The sequence below is a fragment of the Carettochelys insculpta genome, chromosome 17 (assembly GCF_033958435.1).
Source record: "Carettochelys insculpta isolate YL-2023 chromosome 17, ASM3395843v1, whole genome shotgun sequence".
Classification (NCBI taxonomy): domain Eukaryota; kingdom Metazoa; phylum Chordata; order Testudines; family Carettochelyidae; genus Carettochelys; species Carettochelys insculpta.
In genome coordinates, this window is record NC_134153.1 from 21,173,006 (window position 1) to 21,186,491 (window position 13,486).

The 13,486-nt window shown below is 42.3% G+C and overlaps 1 protein-coding gene across 8 annotated transcripts in view; it reads right to left on the reverse strand.

The window, feature by feature from the left end:
* Positions 1-13,486, reverse strand: part of NCOA3 (nuclear receptor coactivator 3) — a 186,203-nt gene that overhangs the window by 81,951 nt on the left and 90,766 nt on the right. For 5 of the 8 annotated variants that reach the window (XM_075011851.1, XM_075011853.1, XM_075011850.1 and 2 more), the window contains one exon: positions 1,378-1,464. The exons of the other annotated variants lie outside the window; for them this stretch is intronic. The gene's annotated coding sequence lies outside the window, so the exon portion shown is untranslated. The remainder of the gene's footprint in view (positions 1-1,377; positions 1,465-13,486) is intronic. 8 annotated transcript variants of the gene reach the window in all.

The following is a 13,486-nucleotide window of genomic DNA, read 5'->3' on the forward strand; positions in this document are numbered from 1 at the left end:
ATCTGGCCCATCTGGTGTTTTAATCCAGCCACTGAGATTCCACTGGGGAGCAAACTCAAAGGCTTGCCCAGTTCCATGTGTGCCATGACTTCCAGAAGCAGAGGCATGTTCCCCATCCAGATCCTGTGCTGCCTCTGTCCCACGCACTGCCCCCACAGTTCCCACTGGCTGGGAACCAAGGCTAACAAGAGTGCAGAGGTAGCACCTGTGAGCTGCAGAGAAGTGGGAGAGGCAGCACACAAGGCCAGCAAGCCCGGGGCAGACCATGCGACCTCACCACCACCACCACACCAGGTAAGGTCCAGGACACCCTCCTATCCATCCAAGGCCCTGCCTCGTCCCACTCCTGCTTCACCCTTGTTCTGCCCCTCCTTCACCTCTTCCCCAACCTCCATCTCCCAAGTAATGTGACATGGGAGACTAGCAGGACTGGGGTCTAGCACCAGGGGTCTATGTTCCTCCACCCACTCAGCAGCAGTGCTGGGGAAGCAGAGCAACATGGCCCCAGCTTGATTAACTCCCTCAGCCATGTTCTTCTGCTTCCTTCTGGTGAGTGTGGGGTGGTCCTGCCCTTACCCCCAAGCCAAGTGTCAGGAGAGGAGAAAAAGCTGGGGCTGCATTGTTCTGCTTCCCCTGCCGCTGAGTGCAGAGGGGCTGCTGCACTTCTTCGGGCACCAGGCCCCCAGCTAAACCCCTGAATGCCTAGAGTTCTGACCCCACTGACTGATGGCTGGCCGCCACCTCATCCTCCCTGTCCACCCCCCAGATTTCATCCTGGCCTTGCCATACCTCCTCGTGGCAGTTGCCCAGAAGGGGGACATGCCACTGCTTCTGGGAGCTAAGTGTCTTCACACCCCAAACACCTGCTCTACCCGGAGATCCCCCTCCCACCATCTAAGCCACGCAATCACAGACCTGAACACACTCCTGAAACCCACACCCCTCGCCCCAGCCCTACCCGAGAGCCTACCTCCCCAGCCAGAGCCCTCCCCTCCCTGCCCCACCCAACACATACTTCAAGCCTATTCCTCAGCCCAGAGCCCCCCATCCCAATACCCTGAACTCCTCATTTCCGGCCACACTCCCACCTGGGGATGCATAATCCCCTCATACTGGCCAACCTCGATTTTGTGTGCATTCATGGCCCACCATACAAATTTCCACACCCTGATATGGCTCTCAGGCCAAAAAGTTTGCCCACAACTGTTCTAAAGGAAACAATGTGGAACAGACTTTCTGGCAGCAGTCAAGTGCTTAGATTGTGTGAACACAATTTTTATATTCCTTGTAGATACATTTGATTTTCATAATTTTAAATAAGGAAGAACAAATAATTTTTCAATTGTATATAGTCAGGATTTGAAAGCAGTCACTTACTCTTCTTTAACACATATTCAAGCAGACACTTCTTGAGAATTCTTCTTCAGTTGACCATCATGATCAGTAATCATTGTAAATCACCTCCTGGAAAAGAAAATCTATGTATTTTTTTTCTTTTTTCTTTTGCAGTTAATTAATAATATATTTAAACAAGAAGAGGTTTTTTTTTTTTTTTTTTAAAACAACCTTTTATTTATTCCCAATACCAAGATTTCCAATTTAAAACCTGCTTCAAAGTTGTTATTCTTTACCACTGGACAAGATCACAATGTTATTGGAAGATTCAATTTTGCAATTCCAAACTTTTATGTTGCATCTCTAACAGTACATTAACAGTACACTATGCTTTTTATTCTTTAATTTTTTTAAGAAAGGAAAAGAAAGAGGCCATCTGTAATGCTGTCTTCATAACTCCACAGGTTTTTGACTGTATCATGTATTATTTAAAAAAAGTAACTAACACGTGCAACATGTTTAAAATGTTAAGTCTTGTAGATTGAAAGATCAAGCCACTTGAGAAGTTGGTAATTTTAAAGCTTAGCCTATTGAACTATTAGTGTACAAAAGAATTTTTAAATTCCTTTTAAATTTGAAACAGCATAAACTTTATTATCTGGCACTCCAGGAGAACTGGGAGTGCCAGATAATCAAATCTGTTGTATACTGGACTGGGGCCCTGGCCCCGCTGCTGGCTGGCTGCACGGTCCCACTCCACCAGTCCCAGCCAGCCAATCGGCAATGGAGCAGACACCGGTTAGGTGAGAGTGTCATCCAAGAGCCAGATAAGGCAGCTTTTACAGCACTCTCTTTTCCTTTGTTGTGAAAAGATAATTGCTACAGCTGGGTTTTAGTGCTAATTCTCTGTGGGGGGAAAAAAGCCCAAGATCAAGCATTAGAAGTTCAAACTTAAAAATGAGAATTTTGTAAGGTTATGACCAGCAAGTGAAAACTGATTATACAACACATCTTTTCTGTGCATGCACACACTCACTGCCTCGTGCATCATTCAAGAATAAACAATTTTCAGAGCATAAGGAAAAAGTGAGCTTGTCAAGTTCTTATTGCTTAGTTTTCCTGGCAAGTTCCGAGATAAATAATCCATTCTGTGGTGCATATTGTAGAAAGTATGATTAAGTGTACTAATTAGTGAACATTTCTGGGTCCAATTGAGAATTACAGTAACTTAAGGAAAGTTTCAAACAACAGCTGCATGATTGAATTGATTTATTGAAAACTGCTTGAAGCACTATGTAAAGCAGAGGCTGTTCAAGCTAATTAGAAAAATAAATTGCCCTTGGGAAATATTTATGAGGTATTCAAATGTAAAAGCACACACTATAGTCCTATCCAAAATCAAGAGTTTCCAAATTGATACCTCTACGCAGTCTGCTTAGTAGATAATCACCAGTAGTCAGGTGAAGAGCTTTATCCAAGCAAATTATTTCTTAAGAAATTAAACTGAAGCTTTCATATCAATTGGTTGTGTATGCAGTTGTCTGCTGTTTTAACCACTCCTTTGACAATCCTGACTGCAGCTTTATTCCTATGAACAGACTTACCAATTAGAGGGATGATTGACAACGTGGTCACATAAGAACAAGCATCAGAAATAAACTGTCTCCTAATTAAACACCTTTGTAATACTATTTTATGCTAAATCAACCTCCACTAATCACAGAAACTAGAATGGAGACAAAAGGGGGAAAATAATTCACTATACTGCTAAGCAAGATTATCTATCAAAAACACTTAATTACATTTGGACATTACAGAAAATTAAGACCTACAGATGAGGCATCTCAGTAAAAATCAAATCAGCCTCATTACTTGATAATATTCAGTTTGCAGCTGCATGATATTACCCTGAAATGTGCTAGAGACCTGATACAGAAGTGTCTACTGGAGAGACTGTATGAAGAAAATAAAGTACTTTTTAACTGCAGGTGACCACATAAGTTTATCACAATTGAATTAATGACTTTCAATATTAATGAGCTTTTTTGTTTTTTAATTTAGCATTCTACATCAAATTTTGATTTTGTGGGGTGATTGTGTCTTCAATCTCAAACCATGTTGGAACTAAACACTAGCCAGCAGAATCTATGCTTCTTTAGATTTCTGCAATAACTGATGCTCTAATGGTCAAATCTGTGCCAGTACTGATGCAGATTGACTAATTACCAACAGAAATCCCACTGAACATCTGAACAACCCACATGGACTGAGCGAAGTAAACAAAGGGTCAGTTATAGAAAGTTCTCTTGGAGAAAACACCGGAGATTTCAACAGCTATAAAAAGGTGAACAGTTTTGAAATATTCAGTTGCTCAGTCCCATTAAGACAGCTAACGTGTTAGATGGCTTTGCACACACAGTATTAATTTTCCATTTAACAAACTGTTGCGATCATCATACACTTGTTATAAGATTGAAAATGTATTAAGTGGCAATCCAAACTATGAAAACATTTGAAAACAGACACCTAAATTGCTTACAATCTAGATCATTTCAGATTAAATCTGAGGCTTTGTAACTTTTGCTCATAAATGATGTTCAGATGATAGCCCCAGCTATCACAGAAAAAGTTAAAAGCTTTGAGCATAAACCACGTATAGATTAATCAATGTTCAGTCATTATCCACCTACCATTCCCATTTTCAGCATATTCAAAACATTACTGATATGGGCCATTCAAGATAAAATGTACAGATTAACAGGCTTAATTCACTAGTTATAGTTTACAACAATTTAATGGATGGCTCAAAGGTGACTGTCTATTTGTGACTATGCCTCATCCAGTCTGTCATCACTGATCACCAGGAAGAAATGCATGGTTGCTAGGTGCTCTTAAAGAGATAACACTCATGTAGCCCAAAGATTGGTGTAAACTGTCTTCCAGTGAGCTGTTTTGCAAGCCTAGGTGCAATAAAGATATTTATTTTGATAAAAGCATTGCCATTTTTGGGAGAGATACAGGTTTATGAATCCTATTTGTAGGGAGAGTGTGGATTCTCTGGAACAGCAAATCCACTGCATCACAGAAAAGAGTACAAAACCTTACCAGGAAACAAAAGACCCTCAACATACCAGATTATTAGGCACAGCAACGTCATCGGTATGCCTGAGGGTAAGTGACTGGTTTGGTTGTAACACCACTCAGTGCCTTCCAATTCTGTACAATGCACACTAGGATGTAAACACATGACCAGTCTAAAAGGGAAGATAACATATGGTTTCTGAAGAGGCACTGATGCAGAATAACTACAGTTTTTGATAAATCCTACAGGAAGATCTTTCCAGAGTAAAAAAGACCATCTTGATTAATGAAAATGTTAATTTTCTCTGGGGAGAAACCTTACAGGACCACTTTCCTGAGCTGACAACTTGGAAAGATCTTTATTAAGAGGGTTAAATAGGGCACTAAGTCCTGCATCATGAATAAGAACCAGAATAATATAAAATGAAACAAATGGAAATTTTGGTTGACAAACGAAACATATATATTATCAAACTGAATATGGCAAAATCTTAACTATGACAAGGGAGCAGTACATTTATAACTCAGGTCATTATCAGTCTACAATTACGTGAAATATGTTTAACTGATATAATAAAGATACTAAATATTTACTTCATCAGATCAGATTTTTCACTGAAAGACACACTAAAACCCGGCTATTCTTATGTTATTGATAACCTATACTGTCACATCCTCCAAGATGACAATTCCATTATTCTCATCTTAAAACCAGAAGCCACGGGGAGCCTGGGAAACCCTGTGGCAGGCAGCTGAGACAGCAGGCGCAGCAGTGCTACAGGCTGCAGTCCTCCACACTCTCACAGCCACACCTTCACAGTCAGAGGTCCACCTTGGCTGAGTAAGAGGGAGCCCGAGAGCCCCTGCACCTGCAAGAGAAAAGCCTCAGAGCTCCCAATACCCGCTCTGGGGTTCCAAACAGCAGGCCCCCTCCTGGTCCAGCGCAGATATGGAGGCCTCCTCCTGCCCCCATTGGCCATCCCACAGGGTGTCCTCGACCTGTTCCAGTGGCTGAGGGCCATGCCCACCCCCTGCTCCTCAGCCCCCACTCCCCCTCTCCAAGCTCCCCAGGACTCCCTGTTCATCTTGTCCACCCAGACCCCAACTCAACCCTACCTCCTCCATTCCAACCCCTGGTCCTGGCCCTAACCCAGACCCATTGGGAGCCCCAGTGGAGGACCTGTGGCAGGAGGGGATCCTGCAACCAAAGGTACTTCAGATCCTGCTCCCCCTTGGGTTCACAGCCTCCCTTCTCCTCCATATTTTGTGGCCCCTGCATCCAAGTTTGATGCCAGTGCCCCCCATCTCAAACACGCACGCACACACCCAGGTGGTACATAGTTCAAAGATTTTTGCACTTAGCTTTATTGTAAATAGTTTGTTATTATACTGTTTCTTTTCAACACATTTTTCTTTGGTCAAATAAAATAGTTATTTGTTCACTACACCCACTTCCCCCTTTATTGAGCAGAGGCTGTGGAAGGGTGTGGGATGAAGGGAGGTGTTGTGGTGGGGATGGGGAGGGGCTGTATGCCAGAGGCCCCTACTGGGGGCACAGTGGGGAGGGTTACTTAGAGCTGTGGGAGAAGCTGTCCCTCAGAACCTCATGAATCTGCACCCTGTCCTGGTGGGCCTAACAGAAGGGAGATGTGCCTGGCTGCTCATATGCATGCCCCTCACAACAGGTATCTGCCCCCTACCCTTGAAGGAAGGCCTCCCTTTTGCCGTCCACAATGTTGTGCAGGGCACAACATACTGCCACAACTTGGGGTATGCTGTGCTCCTCAACATCCAGGCAGGTGAGCAGGCACCTAAAGTGTGCCTTGAGACAGACAAAGGCGCACACAGCCTACATCCTGGACCAGGTGAAGTGGGCACTGAAGAGTTCCCAGCTGGGGTCAAGCTGGCCGGTGTAACGCTTCATGAGCCATGGCATGAGGGGATAGACAGTATCCCCTACAATGCAGAGTGGCAACTCCCATGTCCCCAACTGCCAGCTCATGGTGGTGGGGCGGGGGGGGTGGGAAGAGAGTAAAGGTGCCTGCCTCCATCCTCCAGCATAGCCCAGAGCTGTGAAACACCTGAGCACCATGTGCCTGGCATGACCACTCAACGTAAACGTCCATGTCAACAGTGGCCAACCAGGGCCTGCAGCAGCATTGAAAAGTATCCTTTGTGGATGATATACTTCCTTGCACTATACTCCAGGGCAAAGATTAGGATATGGGTTCCATCGATTGCCCCAACGCAGTTCAGGAACCCCACGGTGGTGAATCCAGCCACAACTGCATCCACATCTCCCATACAGATGATCCTCTGCAGTAGGAGGGTGTTGATGGCTGTCACAACATGCAGAGGGAGGGGTCCAAACACACATCACAAACTGAGGGAGTCCCTAGGCCCTGGGGGGGGCTGTCCCCCCACAAGCTCTCCAGCAGCTCCCCCCCACCTCCCCGTGAGGCCACCCCTCTGGCAGCATGACAACGTGAGGGTAGGGCAGCATGGTCCCCCAGGGTTGGAGCTTCCCCCACAACCTCACCCCTCACATCCCTGACACCTTGCCCTGAAGGCCCCCTTGGACAGCACCCCTCTCCCATGCAGGGAATGTAGCCTGAATGCGCCTTACCTCCATGAGGAGGGCCCGAGTGGTGGGCTTCCCCACACCAAACTGGTTGCCCACTGAGCGGTAGCTGTTGGAGGTGGTGAGCTTCCAGAGGGTGACTGCAACCCACTTTTCTAGGGGGATGGCAGGCCACAGCCAGGTGACCTGTCTCCAGAAGGTGGGATTGAGCCAGACAGAGAACTCCAGGAAGGTGTACTTCCACATTTGGAAGTTCTGGAGCTGCTGCTGGTCAACCCACTGCCCCATGACCAGCTGGTCCCCCCAGTCAGAACTGGTGTAGTGCCTCCATTTCCACTTGAACACGTGGGGTGAGTGAGGGGGAAGCACAGGTGTGACCATCCTGCAGCCACGGTGAGGTCCTTGAAGGTGGGCTCAGGCTCACTCTCCCTGAACATGACAGCCGTCAGGAAGTGCAGCAGATGCTGAAACCCCTCTGTGTGGGGCCAATACAAGCCCAGAGGCTGCTCCAGCAACACGACTTCCTGGAATAAACTGTGTCTCCCAGAAAGAGTAGAAGCCCTGCTCTGTCTGTGCTGTCCCTTGAGGAGATACGCACGCCTGCAGCATAGTCACGGAACGTGTGTCTGAGGGGATCCCTTTAAAGGGAGCATCTTGACAAGGCTCCCGGAAAGCAAGCGACCCAGTCTGCTGTGGTTCCAGGTGGCTGTTTGACCGATACAGAGGCCGAGCAGTGAGGCTGTTCTCTGTCAACAGAGCGGATCGCTTTTTCCATCCATTTTGCTATCTGGATGCAATCTGTCAACAGTTTTGTTGTAAAATATCTTTCAACAAAAACTTCTGTTGACAAATTGCTGTAATCTAGACATAGCCCTAGCATCCACACAACACAGTTCAATAGTTTTGAAATTGCAGTTGACTTATTTCAAAATTGGTAAACTTCATTCTACAAGGAATGACAAGTATTTTGAATAGCTATTTCAAAATATCTGTTGTTAAAACAGAAGCAGTGTCTACACATAAGCACCATTTTAAAACAGCGAAAATCAAAGTTCGACTTTCGAAACAGTGGCCATCGAAGAGATCACCTGCCGCCATTTTTCAGAGAGGTGTTCTGATCTGGTCTTTCAAAGTGCCATTGAGGTCTTTCGAAAGAGAGCATCCACACAGTTCCAAACCCTCTTTCAAAAGAAGAGAGGCAGGAAACGCCGTAGACAGTGTCCCATGGCCGACAAGTCCTTCCGGGGCCACAGCCAGCCGCCTCCTTTAAAGGGCCCCTCCGTCCGCCCTCCCCTCCATATGAGCCGACTGCTCCCCAGCCTATCCCAGTCCGGCACAGCCCACTCGTGCCCACCATGGAGGCCCAGTGACAGCTCCTGCAGGAGGACGCCCTCATCATGGACGCCCTGCTGGCAGTGCTGTGCTGTGCACCCTCGCCACAGCTGCACCCTCGCTGAATGCTATTTTGAAACACATTTGTGTGCATAGCCCGTTATTTCTAAATAAGCTCTTCTGAAATTGCTCTTCCAGAATTGCTTATTTCAAAACAAGGCTGCTGTGTAGACATATCCACAGAGAGCAGCTATACAAAAATGTGACTAGAACTGAGCTTTTTCACAAATTAAAAAAATATTCATAGCAAAATAAACCAGTGTTTATAAACTGGCTACCAACTTTTCTGTAATTATATAGATAAGCAAAAATGCACAAAACCATTATTTAGTGCTTTAAAGATAGCTAATAAGGCATTTATGAAGAAACTAAAATGCAAGATGAATGCTAATCATTACACCGATGCAAATTAGAACAGCTTAGCTTTAAATCCTGGGGGAAAAACTAGAGCACATGGTGAAACTGCCACTGAAACCTTAACTATAGCTTTGTGGATAAGACAGTATACTATGTAAAAGCTATGCAAATAAGTAAACGTAAATAGGTAATTACTATAGATTTTGAAAAAACAGTTCTGATGCAATATAACAAACTGTTTTGTACCAGAAAGGCGCAATATATCTTTCAAGACTAATGCATCTGCCCTTGCTTATCAGGTGGAGAAACGATACATGTTGACATTTGTACCTACACAGCATTATCCTAATTTTCCTGCACATCAGTCCATAAAAGTAACTCTAACAAAAGATTCCTTCAAAATACAAAATTTTAGTATACATACCCCCTGAAAAAAATATTTTCCAGTCAAATTATTTAAAAAAAGGGGAGAGGAGGAGGAGGAGAAGGCTTGTAAAGCAGTTAATTAAAATGGGCAGTTGTCACCAAAACAATGTACCCAAAGGTTTTAGAAGCTTGCACTTCAGCTAAGTATCTCTTGTTGCAACATTTTAAATAATCATAACTCAACACATATATTTATTATTATATATCTGACGTAGGAAGACAATAGATTTTGTCTTATTCTTCTCAGGTTCTGATTAGCAATTCCCTGACAATGTTTAGTAAGCACTATGCACAAGTGACTGCTATTTTTCATATATGACAATTAACCTGCTTCTTATTCACTTTGGGTATATTAAAATGTCAGGACAGCACTAAAGAACAGCATATATTAGAATATTTTGAATCTCTCTCCCTTTCCCCTAATGTGTCATTCATGTGCTCTATTTCTGGAAGCTTCTTTCTCTTTCACACTATGTGTGCACAAGCATGAATATGCAACATGAGAATGACTGACTGAGAATGACCGTGTAGCCTGGTGGTTAGAGCACTCACCTAGGAGGTGGGAGGCCCAGCTCACAGTCACTCTGCTTCAATGAAACAATAAAGAGACTGAGGGAGCTCCACTTCATAATATCCCACTGTCCAGTGGCTAGAACACTCACCAGACGGGGCAAATCCAACCTGAAATAAATTCAGTGTAGGGTAGATGGAAAGATCACCCACATCCTAAGTGAGTATCCAACACACTGAGCTAAAGATATGAGGAAAGACCTTCTCCACCCTCACCTGGCTCCTAGCTGTTTTACATAAACTTCACTGAGAGACACAATCCAGTAGGCGGCCTCTGAGTATGACTACAGGATCAGGCTCACACACAACTTAAAGTATCTCTACGCTTCCCAGAAGATCATCTCCTTCAGTGTTGATCTTCTGGGGTTTGATGTAGGGCCCTTAGTGGGGGGACACACTAAATCAAACAATCAGGGCTCTATAGTCATCCCTGGTACTCCTCATTATCACTAAGATTGTGGGGATGGCCAGAAAAATTAATGCAGGATACATGTGAACTCCAGCTGCACAATTGTCACAGATGGCATTAACATCTTAGATTGACTTTCTGGTTTAGTGTAGATTTGGCCTTAGACAGCTTCCTCTGCCTTGGGAATTACTCTGGAGTGTAAGTGCCCCAGTGCCTAAAGGAAAGAAGAAATGTTCATGCGTAAAGACAGAAATTTAGGCACCTAGAGAACTTTTATTGCAAAATCTTGAATGCTAAGTAAGTTTAGGTGCCTACAGGCTTCAGTGGGAGTCTTATGCATCAAAATGATAGGAAAACTTGGACTTTAGACACTTCGTTTTTCCCTCATATTCAGGTCTTAGACTTCATCAACAATGAAATGAATAATTCCTTTCAAAAATTACATATTTTAAAAGAAAACTTCCTAGCTCCAACACTGACATACAACATATGATGTCTGGGCCAGAATAAAGGGATTTGATAAACTAAATCAACTGTTAAGAAACCACAGCTCATAAACATCCTTTCATATTGGTCCAGATACTTCAACAGCAGCATCTGCCCTCCGAAAGGGCCACCTGCTCAGACATATCTTCTGTGTTTAAGATTCTAGACATGGTTATTGTTGAATTAGCTTTGATATCAAGCTATGCGCAGTGTCAGCTTCCTTAGTGCAGTCCTCTCTGCAATATGACTCTTACACATTCTGGGTGGTAAACTGAGCACATGCTGTCTAAAAACAAGATGTAATTTTTACAAAGTTACTTTTCTGACTATAAATACACTTAAGTCAGACAATGTTCTCTGACCATTTGACATACAATGCTTCACAAGCCACAGTGCTGCTAGACAGAGTACAGATGGAATAGCACACAACCGCATAAAACACTGTAAAATAGTAAATAATGCTAAAATACACTACTTGGTACAACTCACAATAGGGAGGCACATACGTGTGGAAGTTTAATTTCATGTAATTAATTCTAGCTGCAAAGGGGATAAAAAATTCAGAAGAATGTAATAATAAAGTATGCCTGAGCACCAAAACAAATGAAGCAGGTACACATGTAAATTCTAAACCCGAAAATACTGCCATGTACCCTATACTTCTGCATAGATAAGGCCTGAGGGAAGCTGCAGGCTCAAACGCTGGCCATAGATCCTTACCACCACTAACCACTGTCTCCCAGGGAGAAAAGGGGCCATATATACCCTATACTTTGTTACATTAGTTAAATATTTATGACTTTTAATTATTTCTAACTCTGATTTTATTTAACTGGACACACCCAACTAAGTTGATAAGAACGTACATTTTATATCTTTGGAATTTTACCACATCCATCTTCATGCCAACCATGACCACCGCCCAAACCTTTGCAGTGATTTGATGTCTTTCTCAAGGTATACTGTAGTAACTGTCACATTACACAGAACAAGTCCTAGGTTAGCTTACAAGCTGTAAGGACCAGTCACTCAAATTAAGTGACCAACACATTAGCTGCATCTGAAGAGTGAAAATATTAACACATACTAGTTAGGATCCATGACACCACAGGGGAATGTCAATTCATATCAGGGCTTATTGCAATTTTAATTTAAAAGACACAATCAATTATATGAAGTTTCAAAATCAAAGAGGTCTCATTAAAAGATACAAAGTAAAGCTTCATCCTTTTTCTTTTACCAAAAAATATAAAGATACCATGCAATCATTGCTCTTTTGCCAACATCAAGTTTCAATGCATTGTTATTTCTCCCTACTACAGTGCAATCTACTGACTTTCGTGTTACCCAAACAGATTCCCAATGTAAGTATTCAGAAATTAGAGTCTAACTTTGCCTGTGTTATGCAAATATGTCAATGGTTTGTCATTACTATTGTTACAGATTGATACAGACTATAACAGTATTTGCTACAGCACAATTCCAGTTATACCATGATGATCAAAACAGGACAGAAATTGCATTTGTAGGATTGTTTACTTACTTACTGTAACTATATATAGGATAATTTGTTTTTAATATAAATGTCCTGTGTTAAAATGTTTATTTCATGCAAGATAAAAGTAAGATTTTATATATAATTTTCAGATTTGACTCTTCTGGACATAAAGAATATTTAAAAGCTTTGAAAAATCCATGTTCTAGAAACACACGATTAAACTATGGTTAAAAAAACTCAGTATTTACTTTCATTTCACTTCCATGTGGGAATGAGTTCAGACCCTAAGCTCACAAAGACTGGAAGCTCTATCGAGACAAAAATCTTTCTCCAAAATGCACAAATGGGACTCGTGATTTTTGAGGGAAAGACTAAAAGCTAAAAGTAATGTGGAGTCCAATTGCCCCATTCTCAGTTCTACAAGTTTTACCTCAAATTATACCAGTATCAAATATTATTCTTGCTTTCAAATAGCCAACTGAACTGATTGAAAAAAAATCATTTACTGTTTCTTTTCATGACCTTAATACTGTTAAAGACACCACTTGGCTTACTATGCAAATGTATGTCAAATGATGGAACATTTTAAAGTTTGTATTTAAGACATTAAACTTAATTCTGGGGATTCATTTTAAAAATTCAGTCTTCACAAGTTTTAATTTTTCCCTTCTACTAAAGCAGAAAGTTTGCAAATCTTCTAAAATTTAAGTTTATGGGAAGACAATGAAGATAAACTGTCTTTATGCACAGCAGATGCTTTGTTCTTATTCTGAAATTGACAGATATTTAAAACAATGTAATTTTATTCATTTGTACATTCCTGACAAAATATGTTTAATATTAAAACCGGCGTACAACATACACCAAAACCTTAATACTGCTCCATTAATGAAAGCTGATGCAAATGAAGTGATTACCATATTTTCATTATCTCTTCACACAATCCATTAGTTCCTATAAGACACTGTTCTTGACAGACATTTTTCTACATGCAAGCTGATACCGATATGAGAGCTCTTACCTTTTAACCAATCAGCTAGAGAAATATTTTTCCCTTAAAAGGGAGGAGGCAATCTTCCAAATATACAGTTTCAATACAGTTAGAGCTCAGCTTGCCAGTTTTCAACAGCAACCATTATCACTTTCTTCTTGAAGATAGCAAAATACCATCTAACACTTACAAAAACTGAGAGCACTCATCAAGTTCATGGTGCAAACAGGAAATATAATCAACTACACTCATCAGTTTGTTTCACTAAATACACGTGATCCCTGCCCAGTCGTCAGCCAGTCTATTCCCCTTCCTGAAACTCTGAAGATGTCAGAATGTATATTTTTGTTCTACAATTCC